Source organism: Odontesthes bonariensis, chromosome 16, assembly GCF_027942865.1.
Source record: "Odontesthes bonariensis isolate fOdoBon6 chromosome 16, fOdoBon6.hap1, whole genome shotgun sequence".
Classification (NCBI taxonomy): Eukaryota; Metazoa; Chordata; class Actinopteri; order Atheriniformes; family Atherinopsidae; genus Odontesthes; species Odontesthes bonariensis.
In genome coordinates, this window is record NC_134521.1 from 20,753,177 (window position 1) to 20,772,558 (window position 19,382).

At 39.9% G+C, this 19,382-nt stretch overlaps 1 protein-coding gene across 1 annotated transcript in view; it reads left to right on the forward strand.

Moving 5' to 3' along the window:
* Positions 1–19,382, forward strand: part of sgcd (sarcoglycan, delta (dystrophin-associated glycoprotein)) — a 395,576-nt gene that overhangs the window by 154,400 nt on the left and 221,794 nt on the right. The window contains exon 2 of the mRNA XM_075486567.1: positions 9,391–9,444. The gene's annotated coding sequence lies outside the window, so the exon portion shown is untranslated. The remainder of the gene's footprint in view (positions 1–9,390; positions 9,445–19,382) is intronic.

Below are 19,382 nucleotides of genomic sequence, written 5' to 3' on the forward strand. Positions count from 1 at the left end.
CACTGCTTTTTTTGTTCTCTGCTTGCAGCCTTCCACAGCAGCTCCCCGCGTAGGGGCAAAAAGTTTTGCTTCTGCTTACAAGACGTAGCTCCGATTAGCATACGCGCCGATGCTAGTATTATTATTGTGCTGCTTACCCTGTGGTCCGGCATGGATCCCCGCTGCCGGCAGAGTCGGAGATTCGGCTGAGATGGACGCGTGGAGGACATCCAGCCGAGCCAAGACGCGACACCGGGCGAGCTGTCACAGCGCGCCGCGGTCAGAGTCAAGGTAGGCCGCGGCGGGGTCCTGTCCGTGGCAGGGCTTGCCGCGGTTAGACACGGGGCTTATTTTACACCGATTCACATGATTTTGCGTGACTATTGGTCCGTGGATCCTCGCGGTGATGCTCTAAGGTGGAGCGCGCGCCTCTGGCGCTACACGCTGTTGATTGGTATGTCTGCATTACAGTCTGATGGGTGCGGCGTCACCTGTCGTGTCGGGGTGTGAGTGCTTGTGCCTGTGGATACAGTGGGAGTTGATGTGAGTCAGAGGATTAACAACTATTGCCTTTCCTCGGTCAATGTTGGAAACATTGTTTGGACTAGTTCCTCCTCTCAGTTGCTAGCTACAGCATTGCTCGTTTATCCATCAGCAAACAAGTCTATTTTATTTTTATTTTTTCCCACCGTATTGAATGCAAAGCTGCCAGGTATAGTGAAGTGAGTGCTTTTTATAATAAAATCAGAGATTCATTGACAAGTTTTCAGGCTTTCACTGTGAACTCAGTGGAGGGAGAATCAATTCTGTGCATGGAGAATGCAAAGTCAGAGCTGTTCTGCCGCTAAAATGACCACGGTGTCATGAACTGACTCCCATGCTCAATGGATGAATACAAAGCATTTTGTGAATGAAGCCCAACCGTGGCTGTGGTCGAATTGATCTCATCATGTAGATCCACTGAGATTATTATTGCTCATGTATGTTCTGCTTGTATTAATTCGGCTCATCGTTGATAGGCCCTGAACGGTTTTGATCCTGAAGAGAGAACGTCAGGATGCTACCCTGTTTGCTATAGGAATGCACTTCGTCGTATAACAACCTCCAGAGACCTACAGTGAACTTCACTTCTTAGCTGCATTTTTACTTAACAAAAGCAACAGTAAGAGGCTGATTAGCTAGGCTATCGTTAAACAATGGAGCCTAAGTGTACTTGGCTGACTGAACTGCCTTTGAATATTTATTCAACTGGTAAATGAGCTCTGGGAATTATAAATTTTAAACAGTGGAGGTCTCTACAGATGCTCATATAGCGTCATATAGCGATTTAAAGAGACTTGTCCAGTAATACACAGCTATTGCCTCTAACGGGAATCCTTTATTTAACGCTCTATAACTGACAATAAGAGAGCTAGTCTTATGCTCTATTAAGCCAGTCCTCTAAGCTACAAATAACACCATATCATAAGGATACATACTGCTCTCCTGAGCACTGCGATGCTCGTATTCTAAGAGAATCATACGTACTGGCCAACTGGCTTTGTGCTTCCCATCCAAACAATCCCTGCCATCCTCACTCGTTTCTTTGGGGCCATTTAGGGGACAATTTCAAGCACAATGCGTCCAACAGTTTTTGTGTTTAAAGGCTTGAGCATAAACACAAGATGGCACTTGAGATCAGTGATGCACTCGATGATTTAAAGGATCTGACATCTGTAGCAGTTCTACAGCATATGTTTGTGATGCTTTGTGGACAAGCGTCCGGCCACTTCGTGTAACACCAGCCTGTTTGTGATTGGCTCTTGCACAGCAAATGGCATGCTAATTTGCATGACATCAAAACATTTCAACCATCGTCCCCACGGTTGAGGTCACAACTAATCCCTTCAGGAGCAGTGTTGTCCTTTTTCCTTCTGTTGAGAAGCAGCCTGTTAAAGCTAATTTCAGCTGTGAGCTGACAAAAAGAGCAAACTGTCCATTTAAGTACTGGTGCAGGATGAACCTCTGAGAAAACATATGTTGCAGGAAACACTGGAGGCTTTTCTTTCTTCCCTTTAGTTTTTTGCTTGCAAATACTGAGTGGTGCTTTCTGGCTATTTGTATACGACTTATGCATGTGATGTGCTCGTGTTAGGAAGCACTTGCCTCTTCTCATTTTGTGTCATTTTGGAGGCTGCTGGTCTTCTTGGAAGTTTGAAAATAAATGGCATCCTGTTTCTCTGCTTACTCAAGCCATTGTGATGCCCTGTTGATGCCAAGTTGCCATGCTACGTGTCATCTTGCACAGCTAGATTTTCAGTATTATTTTTACTTAAACCTGCTATAAGCTGATGTTTCAGCTAGCTGAAGTTTGTGCTGTTGGGAAGGTAGTTTTCAATGGGTCATTGAAAGATTTTTCCACTTAGAATAGCTGCCTACAGGAGTTAAAAAAAAAAAAATAAAAAAAAAATTGTTTCATTGCCACTGGTAGGGCTTAACCTTGCATGAAAGATGCTGATTAAGATCGGAAATAAATTTGGGATGAAGTCAAATCATCAAAACCGCTCCCGGAATTGATGGCACGAACAGCAATGACAGAGGTCATTTGTGTTATGCTCTATGGCTTTTAATTGTGTGGATAGCAAATATGCAAGCTCACGGTGACTTTAACTTCCTAGGTGGTCAGGTGAAGTGTGTTAAGGCTCTGCTTGCTTGGATGTTGCTCTGCTTTGCTTGGCTCTCGTTTTGCTGTCTTGGATCGGATCTTGCTCTGCTTTGCTTGGATCTTGTTCGGCTTTGCTTGGCTCTCGTTTTGCTGTCTTGGATCGGATCTTGCTCTGCTTTGCTTGGATGTTGCTCTGCTTGCTTGGATCCTATTCTGCTTGCTTGGATCTTGCTCTTCTCTGCTTGGATCTTGCTCTGCTTTGCCCTGCCGCAAAGCGCCGTCGCTGCTGTGGAGACCGAATATATTTTTATGGTGTACCTAAGTGGTTGAGTTCAATGCCTGCCCCAAATAAATACTCGCATCACATTTCAGTCTGTGTTAATGTGGGCCTACGGCAGTTCCACCTTTTAACGTCAAGCCTAGTCGCGGTTTAATAATTATTTTTGTAATACTACTACTACTAATCATAATGGTGACACACATTGGTGGCTAATAAATCGTTGGGGGGGTAGGATACCCTGGTTCCAACTTATCAATTGGCTGGCTGCGTTCCGGTATGGTCTGTTGGGGGGTTTGTTGCCTTTACAGCAAATGGAAGGCACTCCACCTGAGGATGCTGCTGTTCCCTGTCTGGCTTCCATGGAGCTCATGGAAAAGTCGGGAACTTCCTCCGAACAGAGCCATACCGCCAAACACAAATTGTATGCATTCAGAATAAGCTTCTGAAATTCATCTCTATTTCTCGTCTCGTTTTGACGAGAGTGGTTCTGACAGAACTAAGAATAAATGAATGAACACGTACTATTGCACAATTAGTTCAGAGCTGCCGTGTTGTTGTTATCCGGGGCTAAAGGGAGCTTTCTACACATGCATCTAGTGGGATGACTTCATCGACGCGAGCTCTTCTTTTATGGTGCTTCAAGTTGTTCCATGCTTTTATACAAGAACTGTTTGCATCAAAAATGCTTGTACACCGGAGGAGAAGAAACTAAATTGTTGAGGACAAGAAATAACCCAACCTGTGGGTTGTACACAGCTCGGTCTCACAGGAATAATCATGAGACAGAAAACTTTGTATTCGTGATGATGAACGTGGAATCTGTATTTCAGTTTTGAGCTATCAAGCATGACTTTTAAAGTAGTGTAATCGATAGGTTGTGTGTGTGTTTTTTTTTTTTTGTCTTTTTTTACATTCAGCATGTATTGCAGAGTGGGCATGACTCTGCAGTCAGTAATACAGGAAAAGGACATTTGTAGTGTCTTGATGTTTTCCTAACCTTTACCTGAACCTTGTAGTTTTTAATGCCAAATCATATCCAAATCTTTTATAACATGTACAACCACAAGGAAAGAGGAACTGAAGGCAAAATGACATGTCCGATTTGAATGGACCAGTGGTTCGGGTAAGACTCGAACTTGGCACTGCAGCTCAGCAGTGGTGTGTGTATTGACTTGGTCAACAGTTATATGGGATGCTACAGTCAATTCATGAGACTGTTTTCCTCTATGTAATTGTTCCAGTCCCACAGCATGAAAAAACAGCATTAGTGTTGTGAGGCAATGAGTATTCCTATTTCATGTTTTGCAGTGAGACAGGGTTTTCTTTTTAAGAAAGATTTCTCAGGAGACTGTTTCTTCATATGAGAAATTAAGCTCCAATAGGAAGTTGAGCCAGTAACTTTAAACTTTTGGCTGGAAGTCTAGAGACCTAACTGTTCACCACATCTCTAATATTTAGTCACATTGTCGGTCCTGAAGTCCTTAAAGGATAAGACCGGTTTTTTGACATTGGGCCCTTGATTTCACATTATAACATGATGTTCTACTCACCCCTGCTTGTTGTTGAACATTTGGAGCTGTTCCGAAGATATTCGCGAGGCGTCTGGCTGCTCTCTTGAGATATTCGGCCATGAAACGGTTTCCTATGGGCAAGCTTATACAGGCACAAACTATGCTGTTTATAATTTATTAATTACTGTACATTAGCACTGATAACGTGGAGGTGCGTCGCTTACTTAAAAAAATCCGGGTTATTGTAATTTTGATTTTTTTTTTGTCATAAAGTGGGTGTTACTGACGTCCTCATCGTGCTACTGCCACAGACAGCCCACAGACCTGCTGCCTATTTATTCATTCGGCTAAAATTCAAAATTAGTAACCCGGATTTTTTTAAGTAAGCGACGCACCTCCACGTTATCAGTGCTAGTGTACAGTAATTAATAAATTATAAACAGCATAGTTTGTGCCTGTATAAGCTTGCCTATAGGAAACCGTTTCATGGCCGAATATCTCAAGAGAGCAGCCAGACGCCTCGCAAATATCTTCGGAACAGCTCCAAATGACCAACAACAAGCAGGGGTGAGTAGAACATCATGTTATAATGTGAAATCAAGGGCCCAATGTCAAAAAAACCGGTCTTATCCTTTAAAGGGGGAGGTGCAAATGTACATCAGAACCCTACACGTCGAAAACTGGCGCCCGAAGACAGTGAGGAGGGGAGAATGTGTGGCACGTTGATATTGACTGTTTTTTTTCTTTTTATTGAAAAGGTGCTGCATGTCACTTGTGACTAGTTGAATTCAGTAGAAAGTTGTAGCATTCATAACTTATTTTTTAATCACATTTTGTCTGTTATTTACCTCTATGGGTATGTGAATTAAAAATCAATGTCTAAGCAAATGAATGACCTGCAGTGAAACACCATAGCTCATAATTCACATCGTCTGCAGATTATTTTTACTACAAAGTGAAATTATCTCAAGGCAGGTTTGATTTTGAATGATTTTCCCCTGAAACTAATCCAGAAGCATTAGATTACTCGTAAAACTCATACAAATTTGAAACGAGCTCAATAATTAGTAAATATTTTGAACATTTCTCACTCCTCGATGCTTCTTTGCCCACTCTTGCTGTAACTGGTCTATTTGATTTTCTGTGTGAGAAAAGGCGACAATAAAGACGTGTTTGGGAGGCGACGGACCTATAGGCTCGCAGCGGCCTCTGAAATATGACGGCCTGCGGTTCGTCCTCGCAGCAGCCTCTCAGCGCTGCAACATGATTTAAAGAGTGGTTGCACAAACACAACACAGCACTACCAAGATACCACCGAGTCAGAGGTGGAGGGTGCCAGGATGAAACTTTATTTGGACAGAGGATACAGTTTTTAATTTGAGTGCTCAGCAGATCTGCACCACCCCTCATTAACCTGCCTGGACCTGCTCATTAATTCGCATTTCTGCTCTAATTGGGCAGCGGTGTGTCTAATGGATGCTGCATTCTTGTGCTCTCCACATGGAATAGAAAAGAAGTGATTAACAAAAATGACATTGGTAAGAGTGTCATGCACTCACAGCTCTTTCTCAGTCAGCAGGACGGCCGTCGGCCACATGTTGGGAATGAATACCGTTTTCTCAAGAGATGAAACTCTAATTAAATTAAAGAGGAGGTGGGGGGTGACTTTCTCATTACACCACAAGAATGACAAGTACTGTGAGAACGTGCTCATGATGGCTGCCTACCTGTAGGCTGCAGTCAGACATATATACGTAATGTAGCAAGTCTTATTCATACAACAGAAGCTGCTGCTCCTCGGATGATTTTAGAATAACTCTCTTCTGTGGTGTCATTAGTTTTTTTTTATTTCTGCATATATTAAGATAGAGTGGTTGGCATGGTGGCCAACAGTTCTTTTGCTATCTGCATTTGACATCATTGTTGACTGCTTATCTTTGTTTAGTTCAGTTTGACTAAAAGTTGGTCCAAATTTGGTGGAGGAGGGAAGAGATGGAAATGGGAAAAGACAAAAAGGCTTGATAACAAGTTAACAAAAAAGACATATGAGCTCGACTGGATTACTGAGCCTGATGGTATACCGACACTCACAATTAGACATAAAACTACTCTCACAAACAGTTTAGGAGTATAGATCTGTTAACTGGCAAGTTATAATCTGATTCTCTGTAAAATCACATATACATTCAGCTGCGTGTTCATTCTATGGAGTCATAGTGGGATTTATCGGTTGCAACATTGTCATTAAAAGTATTAAACTCTTCTTGCAACTGACAGAAAAAAAAAATCAAAAATCAAAATACAAATCAAGTTTAAAACCCAAAGCAGGGCTGGATCGAACATGAAATACCCTCCAGCCTCTTAATGCGGACTTCTTTCTATTTTAAAACTGGTAATCAGTACTTTTGGGAAGAAACCCAGTAAAACTGTATTCCTATATTCATACATGAAAAGAAAAAATGAAACGATGAGAAAGATCTGAACCAGAAGATCAGGTTGTGTAACTGCGTCAACATGTCAATACTACAGAAACTTGTTATACTGGACGTCTTGAAATGCAACAAAGGTTGTCGTTGGCAAGGTTTTTCCTGTGGTGTTGTCACGGATGTAAAAAGATGAAGTGAAACACGAAAAGCCAATTTTCCATTTTTTGGTTTATGTTGATTTTGAATGTGATTAACAGTAGGGATGTGTTGTATTCATATTTATTCATACAGTATGTGGGAGGATAGGCCACCTAAAACCCAGTATAAGCATATATAGCAGTGAGCAAAATCAGCCGTCATGTGCACAAGCATGTGAGAGATTATGTAGCTGTGCTCGTGGATGGTTGAGGGTCTTTTTTCCCCTTCATAAGTGAGTATTTTAAGTTTATATACTTGGTGTGTGACTTGCATTGCATACTGTTTGCATATGCAAACACACACAGATTGTCACTAACCCTTTTTCAGTCCATAAGCCTAATTTTCAAAGCATTTTCATGAGTTGCTGTTAAGTAAAAGCTGCTGATTCGTCCACATTTTTAAGCCTCCATATGTCCTGAGGCTCTACTCTGCTGAGCTGCTAATTCCTTAAACAGTATTTTTATACCCCAAATCTAAAAGCGATTCATTAAACACCAGGTGTGTCACCGGTGTCGCTAACAGCTTTCTGCACCCACACTGGATTTTGCTGATGTAAAGTGTTTTTGAAGCCCTCATTACAGGCACAACAACTTGTCTCTAACTGTCCTAAACAGCACTCTATCCCAACATTAATTAACGGGGTGGCTGTCGCTCCTTTTCTAAGTGGAAGGTTGCTTTTTCGATCCCCAGCTTCCAAGTCCAGATATCAAAGTATCCTTAACCCCACAATGCCACCCAAAGTTAGTTCTTACTGAGCGTCTGCTAAATGTATTTAATGTAAGGTGGCAGATACACAGAAGATTAGATAGCTGAATATACAAAAGGGTCAGTCTGAAATCGCATGAAAAAACAGAAAGATATTGACACTAATTTTTGGAGATGCATGGAAAACCTGCCGTCCAAGGTTTCAATAAAAACTGATGCCCAACTATGATGCAAATGTCAGGCATTGGCAGTCTGGGGACAAAGTCACAACACCACTGTAAATTATGACACGCAGAGTCAGTGGAAAACATCACCTTGAAACAGAAATGTATTATAGACGTGAGTCTGATAGTATATCGATTGGCAGAGTTGAAGCAGACTGTTGTTTCCAGTATATCGTAGCCTAAAAAGACCAGAAAGACAGTAGTGTAATAGACACCATCTCATCCCAGATGACAATAAGTTTGTACCTTTTGTGGTTTCAATTAGTCTTTGTTTGAGAGACTATTTCAGGTTGCCCGATGTGTCCATGGAGGATTCTCCCAACACCTTTCTGGTTTTCTTTTTCCTTCTGTGGATCAGGTCTATTGCAGGTCATCAAAATCCATTTTTGGGTCCTGTTACAGCTTTAGTGTGCAGTGGGCTCAGCAACACTGTTCATAGAACATTATTGTTCAGCAGGGTTGATGTTTGCATAGTTATCGTTATCATATATTTAACCAGATAAAACTGAGTTTATAGAATGCTTCTGAAATGTTGTTGTTCTTGTTTTGGGCTTTGACCTGCAGCACGCCACTGAAGCGCATCATCTCTCAGCTGTCAATGGGTGTCCGTCACAGAAAAAATCTCTGAAAGTAAATCTGTTACTACTTTGGAGTCAAAACATTGTGAGGCTTTCACAAGATTTGATTTGTTTAAAGAAGTGACTGATAATGTTTATGTCTATAGACAAGACTCATAACACAGAGATCTATTCCGCCATTCAGCTTTGGGAGAAACTTTTTGTGCTTTTATTTCTTTATCGACAACAAAAACCTGGCTGTTCTGTTATTTTTTTTACCTCCGATAGGTTTTTATGAGGTTTTCTGAACAGACAGGTACAATATATTATAACTTTACGGTTAGTAGAACAGTAGTTCTTCACACATAGAGTACAAGAAGCAAAGGCACAGAAAAAGCTAGTCAGGTAAAGTGTTTACGAAAGTAAAGGAAAAACTGTGAGCCAGAGGTTTTTAATAAACGTAGCTGCATCAATGGAAGCCGCTGCTGATGATGAATCTATTATTAATATTAAGTTGTTGGCTGCTGTGTTGCAAAAAAAAAAAAAAACTACTGTGATTTAACATGAAAACGCAACAAAAGTCCACACAGTAAAAGCTTAACCTGAAATGAGGCCTCCAGAGCTCCGTGATGCTTCATTTATGAAGGAATTTTCAGGAATTCTGCTGATCCAAACTATTGGTTCTTCTCCTTTTTTCCACTGTAATGAAAGCCATAATGGTGGGAGGTCTGTGCACTGATCTCACATCAGCACTCCCTAATTAGAGAAACTTGGGAAATAATAATATGGGCCTAGGAGAAGATGATCAGCTTAGAGGCAGCCCATCCTTCACATGTTGACCGTATCTTTCTACCCTCTCATCTTAGGTGATTAGAGAAATCCCCCGGACGCCGTCAGATACTCCGAATCAGCACACTGAGGTGAGTGTGTAGTTCATTCATTTATGTTGTTTTCTGTGTGTGTTGTTTCTAAACTGCACACCTGCTTAGGTGTAACTGCAGCATGAGACATAAGTGGTGAGAAGAAAAGCTCTAAACCTTCACTGAAAATAAATTAATATGAATAAATGGTGATTAATTAAAAGTTCAAGTTCAAGTGCGAAACAATTAAGGTAATCTGTTGGCAGAAATGCAGTAATTCCACTGTGTTGTTGGTTTGAGAAGAATGACGCGTGATCCTTTATTGCTGATCCGGCTTTAGTCGAAAGAAGATCAGACTCCTTTTCTGGAACGCTTTAATCACAACTGTCGTCCAGAGTGGCTGTGACCAACTTTGACGGGTTGGTTGTCGCCAACAGATGGCCTATTAACGGAGGAGCTGAAGCTAAAAACCACGGAGTAAATGGACATGAGAAGATCGATCTTTTTTTTTTTCGCCATTTAAAGCAACTCAAAGGTTTCATGGCAGTTTGAGTGAAAGCCATATTGTTTCTATTTATATTAACATCTTTCACTTCGACATCCTGCAGCTGGAGAGTGGGTCAGCATAACGTGGTCCATTCTGTGACGCGGCGTCGCAAACCCAGGCTGTTTTTGAACACATCGCAACACATTTGAGTTGTTTTCTATGAAAAGGTCGCTCTTCTGGTCCCAGGAAGCATCCGATTCGCCAAACTGAGGGGGAAATAAAAACGATGTCTCTTTAAGTTCTTCACACTTTTTATTTCTGGGTTTTAAACCTCTCCTAATAATGTGAGGATAAAAATCCTTAATTTTATTTATCAACCTGATACTCACGCAGACGGAGAAGAGTCCTAACAAAGTTGTGAATAATATCCAATAACGATGTTTGAATAATATGCATACTGTAGTTGCAATAAGAGGAGGTGCACGTGAAAGTGACATGATATGAAGAATGTGTTTCAGCCTAAGCAAGGTTTTTAAACAACCCTAGCAAAGTAATGTTAAAAGATGTTGCCTCAATGTAACCCATACAAGGAAAATCTATTCTCATTTCTTGGTCTCAATTAGTGCTTAATGGCACCATCAATCCACCCTTTCTGCTTTCTTAAGAGGAATTTGTGACTTGACAGAGTTTGATGTGGAAACGCTCATTTGAGATGTGTTTGACAGAGGAACAAACATCGCCTATCGGAGCATTAGAGGCGGCCATATAAATGGTATTTAGGGGTATGAACAAAAAGCCAACAGTAGATAGTACTGATGCGAGGACTTGTTGTGGAGAGAATTTTTGGCTGCTAACTTTGGTTTACTCTGTGCTGACTTGTGTGTTTCCTTACATATGGTCTGTGGTCAACACCTCCGGCTGAAGCACATCTGAGTACAGTCAGTGTTTGCTTTTGGTTTTTCCATCTTCTATCCAATCCCTCCTAGTTTTCTATTTCACCTTCCTTCTTAAAAAATCCTTTCTCACAATCTGCGCTTATCTCTTTCCACAACCTCCTATCACCATTTACTGTACATTTCTCCAGATTCATTTGCATGCTAATGCCAGAATGCAGTTTTCCATCTTTTTATGAATTAATTCATGTGACTCTTAAGCAAAGCATTTATAAAAATGCATATTCACGTCGAAGATGCTTTTAAAAAGCGTGGAAACTGATGAAATATGGAGCAGGTTCTTGGTGGAACGCATCGCAAGTGCTCAGTCATCCTGCTGGAGAAACAAAGCTTAAAAATACAAAACAAAGGCAGAAACACAAATGCTCTGGGGTAAGCCCAGAGACATCAGACATGCAAGGTGAATATTAGATCTAAGAGAAACATTTTGGTACCTACATCCTCAGGGTAAATCATATCTTTATGTTTTGTTGACTTTACAGTAGCTGCATGTGTGCAGGAATCCCACATAGGCAAAGCTAAAATATTAGTAATGTTGACATACAAAAATCAGCATGTGGGTTACATATTTTAAATGCAAAGTGTAGAAATACGTACCTAGCATATTTTGATGGATGTGTAAATGACTCATTTTTGTTTGGCTTTGCATCACTATCCAAAGGGTTCTTTTAAAAATGCTCATAAAAGCTCATTTCATTTTTCTTTTTTTCCCTTTATTGTGTGCCACATGCTGTACATCTGGTTCAGCACTGGCCACATCTTTTTTGTTTGCATCAAAATTTTTGTTCGAAACAAACAAAACTGTTTGACTCAAGTTCTATTTATACAGGACACAAAAAATACACTTAATCAACAAGACAAAGGACAAAGTCTTAGATTGCAGTTTTTTGTTTTTTTTGCAGTTTCCAAACCTTGTCCTTTTTCTTTCTTTAGCACTGAAAATCATCATTGTTGCTGTATGAATAAGTAAAAAGTAAGTCAAACGTATGGATGGAAAAGTTTTCTGATGTGTTCATGCAGAGCTCTAGAAGTCCAAACCAGGATCTTAAAGTTGGACTCTGAAGTTGATGGGGAGGCAGTGCAACTGAATTAGCAACAGTGTGACTTGTGAGTACTTCGAGGACTTAGTTTGACAAAGAATTTTACAAGGATTTACAAAGAATTACAATAATCCGGACCTGATAAAATAAATGCATGAACACAATGGACCTTAACTTTGTAATTAAAAACAAGAGCCAACCTGAGATTTTGACATGAGCATCCAAAGTGAAAGCTGAGTGGAAATGTACCCCAAGGTTCTGCTCGAAGATTTAGCAAAAGAAGCACGGAGACCTAGATTTACTACCATGCTAGACATAAATTTGTCGGAGGCACACACAAGTACTTCTGTATGCAGATGACTGAATGTTACCGTGATAAGGACTCGGCTGCTATTTTCAGTCACAGTTTGAAAATAAAAATTATTTAAACTTGACCTCTCCTCCTTTGCTCAACAGGCCAGAGTGGTTTGGGGCAGCAGTGTCAGATAAAGTCAAAGAGCAAAGCGGTAAATCATAGAAAATGAAATATTTACACTCTGTAGCACAAATAAAAACATGCACATGGCCACACATGGCCCTGGTGGGCAAGTGCTACAGCAGTCTTCACTCTGCTGTGGGAGCCTGAGTACGTGTGCAGCTCACATTCAGATTTACATGCTCGAATAAATCTAGAATGCAGAGTGCACACTGCAGTTTAAATGTAGAAAAATTTATTTGATTTCATTCTAAAGTTCATTGAATTTTAAAGTCTGTTGTCAGAGAGTCAGACATACAAGTCTACACTTGTAATAACACAGCAACATTTGTTGTCATTAAAGACGCTGTCTCACTCAGTGTTTCCGTTTTGATTTCATAAAGCCACTTCTGTTTCCTCGCTTTAGGAAACACCTGTGAAACCAGCCTTACTGCCCTGGAAACATGCAATATGTGCCAGAATACAGCTGACTGCTTTGTGCCTTTGTATTTTTTTGCACAAGTAAAACAGAGTCAACAGGAAGAGGCGTCTGGCTCCCAACACAGCCCGCAGCAGATGCTGCGCAGGCCTGAGCTCAGGAGCGGCACCTGCGCTTTTCTGCTCTGCTTCACTTAGAAAAAACATGGCATCACCTTTGGTGGGAAGCAGCTCAGTGCGTTTAATGTTGTTCTCTGATATGCAGCTGCGCAAATTTGACTATTTTGACAGTAACTGCGTTTCAGAGGAAATTTCATCAGTTATATCAAACCAGAAATCATAAACCCAAACGGACTAAATATCTGGTGGATGTGATGATGAAAATAGTCATTAAATCAGTCTGATGGTAAAAGTCTGATGGTGTTCCTGATAATTTGCAAAAATTGGACATTTTTTTCTTTCAAAATAATTTAAAACGGTGAGAGATGTGCTACAGCATGTTTTGTCATTTTCAGATAGGTCGAAACGTGCCATAAGGATCATTATCATAAGAAAGTGGGTCTACTTTAAGGCAGAGTAGGATGCTTTGTTAACCTAACCCACATGGTTCGTAATGCTTAATTGTAACCAAACAGTGACTTTCAAATTAAACCAAATGTAGAAGTATCTGTGAGAAGCTCATCCTCTAGATCCTGTCCATTTCATTCATTTCAAACTATCAATCATTGTTATTTATATGTCCATATACAAAATATTTAAGCCAACCTATGTTTTTTATGCCTAACCTTAAGGGTCTTATCAAATGGCAAGGCTCATTTCTTTGGCACATTAACTAAATGTTTGCCAACACATTTTTCAGGTCCTAAAGTTTCCACACATATCTTAAAGCTGAGGATTCACATGAACGAATAAGAAGGGAGATAAGGTGATAGATGAAAAAAAAATCCATAAAAACTTCAAAGGTTATAAATATTAGTTTGAGCAGCAGCTAGTAGAGAACTATAAAGTATAGCTTTGTGAAATCCTGTTGTTTTAAGTGGAATGCGCAGTGATTTTTCTGCAGATTCTACGATAAACTAGCCGAGATGAAAAGGATGAGAGTGAAGTGGGCAGATAAGTTGTCGGCTGAGAGGAGGAGAGGGCAGGGTTAGGGTGGCAGCACTGAAAAATAAAGTGGAGGATAAAATGGAGAGGGGCATGTGACAGACCTGCAGGTTTCCAATAGCAGTCCAAACTAGCACAATAAGGGACATTCTTTTGTCTTTACACATCTGTTTTCATTTGCCTTTTAAGATACAACCTTTAAAATGTGCATGAAGAAACCTTCATGGAAACACATCAAATGAATCCTTCAATTTAAAGGCTAAAAAACTCAACACAGTATTAGAAAATCTTAGTACTTTTAATAAGGAATCGTACCAAACATGGGTATGGATAGTAAAAAAGAAAAAGCAAACCTTTCCAACTTTTCAACAATCTTATATCTCTAGCAGTTATGTACCTCTGGAGATGATACAGAAAAGGCACACAATTCTTGTAATCAGTTCTTTTCAAGGGAATTTTGTTGTTTGCAGAAACATGTTTTAGATGTAGAATTGATCAGACAACTACAGTATCATCATTGGATGCGCTAGAAAATCAATGTTTTTTTCCTGTAAAGCAGAAACCTTGGTAAAAATAACTAGCAAACTCTATCGGCTTATCTCTGGCTCCACTACAGAACCAACAAAAGGAGGAAAAGAGAAGCCTGTTGGCATTTCAAAGTGTTCCCTGTCACTTCCCCACAGAATACTGCCAGCAGGAAATATCCTCCCATGGGGCCTTATGATAATAGGCCCATATGTGCCGGCCACCGTGATGGTAATTAATTGCTACACAAAACTTGTGAGGTTGCTCTGTTGAGTACAGTGACCTCTATGTATGAGTGCATTTACACAGTGGGATTTACACTGAGTGGAGAGCAGCGTCGGGGGAAGACTGGCAGTTTGACCTTCCTTTTAAGGCGGCAGCTCCTGCAGAGGTAGGTCAGATGAGGGATTTATATCTGTTACATCTGATAAGCAGGGGACAGGCAGGAGAGGAAAGCACAAGAAAACTGAGGTGACCGGGAGGGGATGGATACAAACGAGAAGAAGAAGCTAAGAGAGCCAAAAATGGAGTGAAGAATCACAGAGCAAAGCACAAAGATGTGAATCAGTAAAAGGAATGAAGTGAAACAAAGAGTAGATTAGAAAAAGAGAATAAATGGAGAGCTTGAGGAAGGATGTGACGTAAAGGATGAAAAAAATTAAGAAATTTTACTAAAATGCGTTCAAACTTCAGTCTCTAGCATATTCATTTCTTTGAACCTTTATTTTACAGACACAAGTCCATGTAAACTATTTGAAGTATCTTTACTGACCAAGGTCAGTGTACTTTGGAAATCTAAACAAATTTAAGATCAACATAACCGAAAGAAGTTGGGAGACATTCAAAAAAAGAGAAAAGTTGATCAAATATACAAGTAATATTGCTCTGGAAGATTCTACAATCAACAGGCCAAAGATGAGAAAGGTATACATTTTCAATCAGGGAGCTAGAGGTGGCTTTTTGCTGTTTTGCTCTGTAAAAGGTGTTTTTTCTGAGCAACACAAACTGCTGATGCAGGATTTACACTACACATATGAAGGTGATAAAACTGAGAAAGTCCAATAATTACCAGCAACATTCACAGTGACCAATGAACTTTTCTTTTTGATCACCTCTGACATGTAGACTTAGGCTGCGGCTACACGAAAACGTTTTTCACTGTAAACGATACTTTTTCTTATCGTTTCGCTGTCGCGGCCACACGGAGCCGGCGTTCCCACTACCCCAAAACGATAGTTTTTGAAAACGGGTTCCAGAGTGGGAAAGTTTGAAAACGGCCTCGTTTCGTTTCCATTGTTACAGCTAAAACGTTTTTGCGTCAGTCACACGTTGACGCTGTGAGCCAATTTTAACACTTCTCTATTGTCTCACAGCGTGGCGTGACACAGCGGCGTGTGTACTGCATCGTTTCATCGTTTTCATCCGTTCTCGTCTGGACAGCAGCGCGTTTCCGTGTGGTCGCAAGAATTTTCGTACCCGTTTTCAAAAAAAACCTCGTTTCGTTCTCGTGTAGCCGTAGCCTTAAAGTTCCAATCAGGACAGACAGACACGACAAGAACATTTCTTCTCAAGCGGAGTGAAGATTTCGGCTCAGCATAAACCCAACGAAGAAGTGACTTAAAAGTTGAAGTGAAATGTTCTTATTCACTGAACATAACTCTCTACAGCTGTTGCTGTATGTTGGTCTTGAATTTGTGTTACAAATGTTTGAGTAACTGAAAGGATTGCATGTTTCCACACCATCAAACGTTTTATATTCCCCCTGCTGCTCATGTTGGGGTGGCGCTTTACAGGAAGCCATTATGGGTTGTATTTGCCTAAATACTGTGAGAAGTACTAAACTGCCCTGGCATAGAAGTGATCTGAATTTAGCAGCACAAACCCATGGCTAAACAAAGGCTATGACTAGATGGAGCAATAAAAGTGCTTACTTGTGCTCACCTTTTCAAAGCTTACGAAGGTGCATTTGTCCGATAAGATATAAGAGGCTTTTAATTTGGGGGTTTTAAGTTTAATGATAATTAAAATAATCATATCTTCATTTATTTCTGCCAAGGTCTGGCATAAAACACTTTCATGCACCTGAAAAGAAAGTTCTGATTAAAAGAGATATCCAAAGTTTGCTCAGATTTAAAAAATCTATACTATAAACCCAATTATCTCCATCCCTTTAAAGGCAGCTCAAAGGCTAATTAAATGGCACTTCAGCCTGTAATTGCTCAAAACCATCAGGATGAACTGGAGAGCCTCGATGTGCAAAGGTGTCTAAGGGTGTCTTTGGAATACAATAAAACGACAAGGGGCACAGTCAGAGGAAACCACACTGTGGTGGTGCTGCTGCTGAGTGTCAAGCTGTTGGCATGGCAACCCAATTGTCTTCAACTGTGTCTTGCTCCCATGAGACAGAACAAAGAGTGGAGATCTCAGAAGACTTTGATGCAAGTGTGAGTCATGGGCTGCCCAAAAAATTAGAATAAGCTTGGCCTCTGGTGCTGCTGAGTCCCTTTCATGTGAAGTTGGAAAACACTTTGAGGGCTTAATTAAGATCAGTGAAGTTAAAAACAAAGAGAAAAATAACTGTTCTGCAATTAAAGAGGTACTTAACTGATTTTACACCTTTTTACACTTGAGCCAGTTTACTCGTCACAAAAAAAAAAAAAAAAACACAATAGCAGTCTCATGTAATCTGTGGCTCTGGAGGAGTGTTGTGTTATCCGGAACACAAAATAGTTACTGCATTTCCATTCACTCAAGTATCCTTGTTATGATTAGATCCTTGAAAAAGCTGGTTTTGTGCTGCACGCATAAATATCTTCTCCCTCTAAAGTCTTATGTAGAGGAGAGAGACTTTACTGGTCACACAAATCTATTTCAGTTCATTTGTTAATGGTTTTGTATGCACACCTTTTAGATGCGTCTCATTGTACTGCACCCTTAAGTTTCCACATTACACCACATGCAGTAGCCACTTTTTGATCAATAAAGACAGTCAGTAAGTAATTTAAACAATCAGACAACTGCCTTCAATATTAATCAGGGATTAAGTGTGGATCCTTACTTGAAAAAGATACCTCAATTTTGGCGATTCTCCTCCTTCTGAGTTGAGGGACAAAAATCTAATTTCTAATTCTTGGCTGTTCTTACTGAAGTTGATGAGAGTAAAAATGGCTCATGTTGTTCCTCATATATACATATATTGTGTTGCGGAGCTTTCCCCAGACTCCCTGAATCTTTTAACGTTATTCTGCTCTGTAGATGTTGAACTTGATTGATGATTCTCTGACCACTTTTTGCACATAATGGTGAGTCATGACCTGCCTTTGCTTAGAAAGACTAAACCTTTGTCAGATGCCCCTTTTATACCCAATTCTGACACCCTCACCTGTCACCAGTTAATCTGCAGATTGTAAAATTTTCCAGAACCCTTTTAGTTGTGGATGCTATACATTTTTCTGTCTTTCTTTAGTTCTCTCCTAACTTATTGTGATGCAGAAGCTGCATATTTGTTTACAGAAATTTTTGTTTTTTATTGCATATTAGAACATTTCTTTAAATGAGCTTAGTAGTTTTTGCTGTTTTTGTTAGTGTTGTGGAGAAATTAGAGTCGAATCCCGCGTTGGTCAGCCATCCATTGGGGAGTTTATTGAACAAACCGTCACAGCAAATGTGCATACAGAATGTACAAAATGTCCACCGTCTTCATACTGTGAACCAACTTTATACTGGTTTAATCATAACATGCATGCGTCATCCGGACTCAATCTCTTTCTGCGACGCCGAGCGTCTGCCCTAAATGTAAACAGCCCATACTACCTTTTACCCATATTCGTATGAGCCGAACAACAAGGCCCAGGATGTAACTAGGCCAGAAGTCATGAGCATGTCATGACATCCTTCTCCCACATTAGATGTAAAATCCAAAGTGTGTCCAGATGTTGGCTTTCACAACAATCGACATGTTTATTGTTCACCTGTTGCTGATCTCTGCCTTCCTCATATCTGACAACCTATCACAGCAGTGTTACCACATCATTACATTCAACTAAAATAACTGCACAATTTCACCTTTTCTTCTTCTTTTTTGGAGTTTTACAGCAGTTGAATGTAATATGACAGTATTGCTGTGCAGAGTTTCAGACTGAAAACTCACTAAATTATGAGAATGAGTAAAAGGCAGCCATTTTTTTATGAGCTGCAAAATCCTGATTGTTTTCTGTTACTGTATCAATGCAGAATCTTTGCTTTTTCCTGATATAAACCAGGATATCATTCCACATAAACACCCTATTCCCATCTCTGAAGATATTCTGCTGTTTCTGAAGATTGTTGCAGCTGAGATAGGAAAATTAGATGTGACTGTCAACATTTGTCTAAAAGTTTGGATCCTCTTTTGACTATGTATAAATCACCAGATTTCTTGTGTTATAAACACCTCTTCCAAAGCTTGATCAAAACTTGGATGAGACCGAAAACTGGGAAATTAAAGTGCATGTAGGCTATCAATTCTTACCGCATTACGCTTACAGCAAACTGTTCAAAGACCCATGTGGAAAAACAATATCCAAAGTTCCTAAAGTCGTTAACCTCTTTAATAATGAAAAACTGGTCTGCTTGAACAACCTTTTAAAATCTCTGACTTCTGAATAATACAAAGTTTAAAAAAAAAAGGCAAAATCCATACATTTGCAATTTATTATTCATCTTATTCTAACCTTGAATAATCTGAGCTCTTCCTTAGTTTAAAAAACAATTTCTCTCTTTTTAAAAGAAAAGTAAAGAGTCAAATGCAGAAGACGTCTTCACAGTTACAAAGAGTTTGGCTTGAGAATGAAAACATCACAGAAATGCAAAAATTGATTTTTCATGAACAGACACTTATTCTCAGATCATGCTTTACTTCAAGCAATTGTTTGAAGCATGTGAATCTTGGTTAAAATGTATACATTTATCGACTGGATAGATATAATGAATAATAACAAGTAATTCACCTTTAAGCC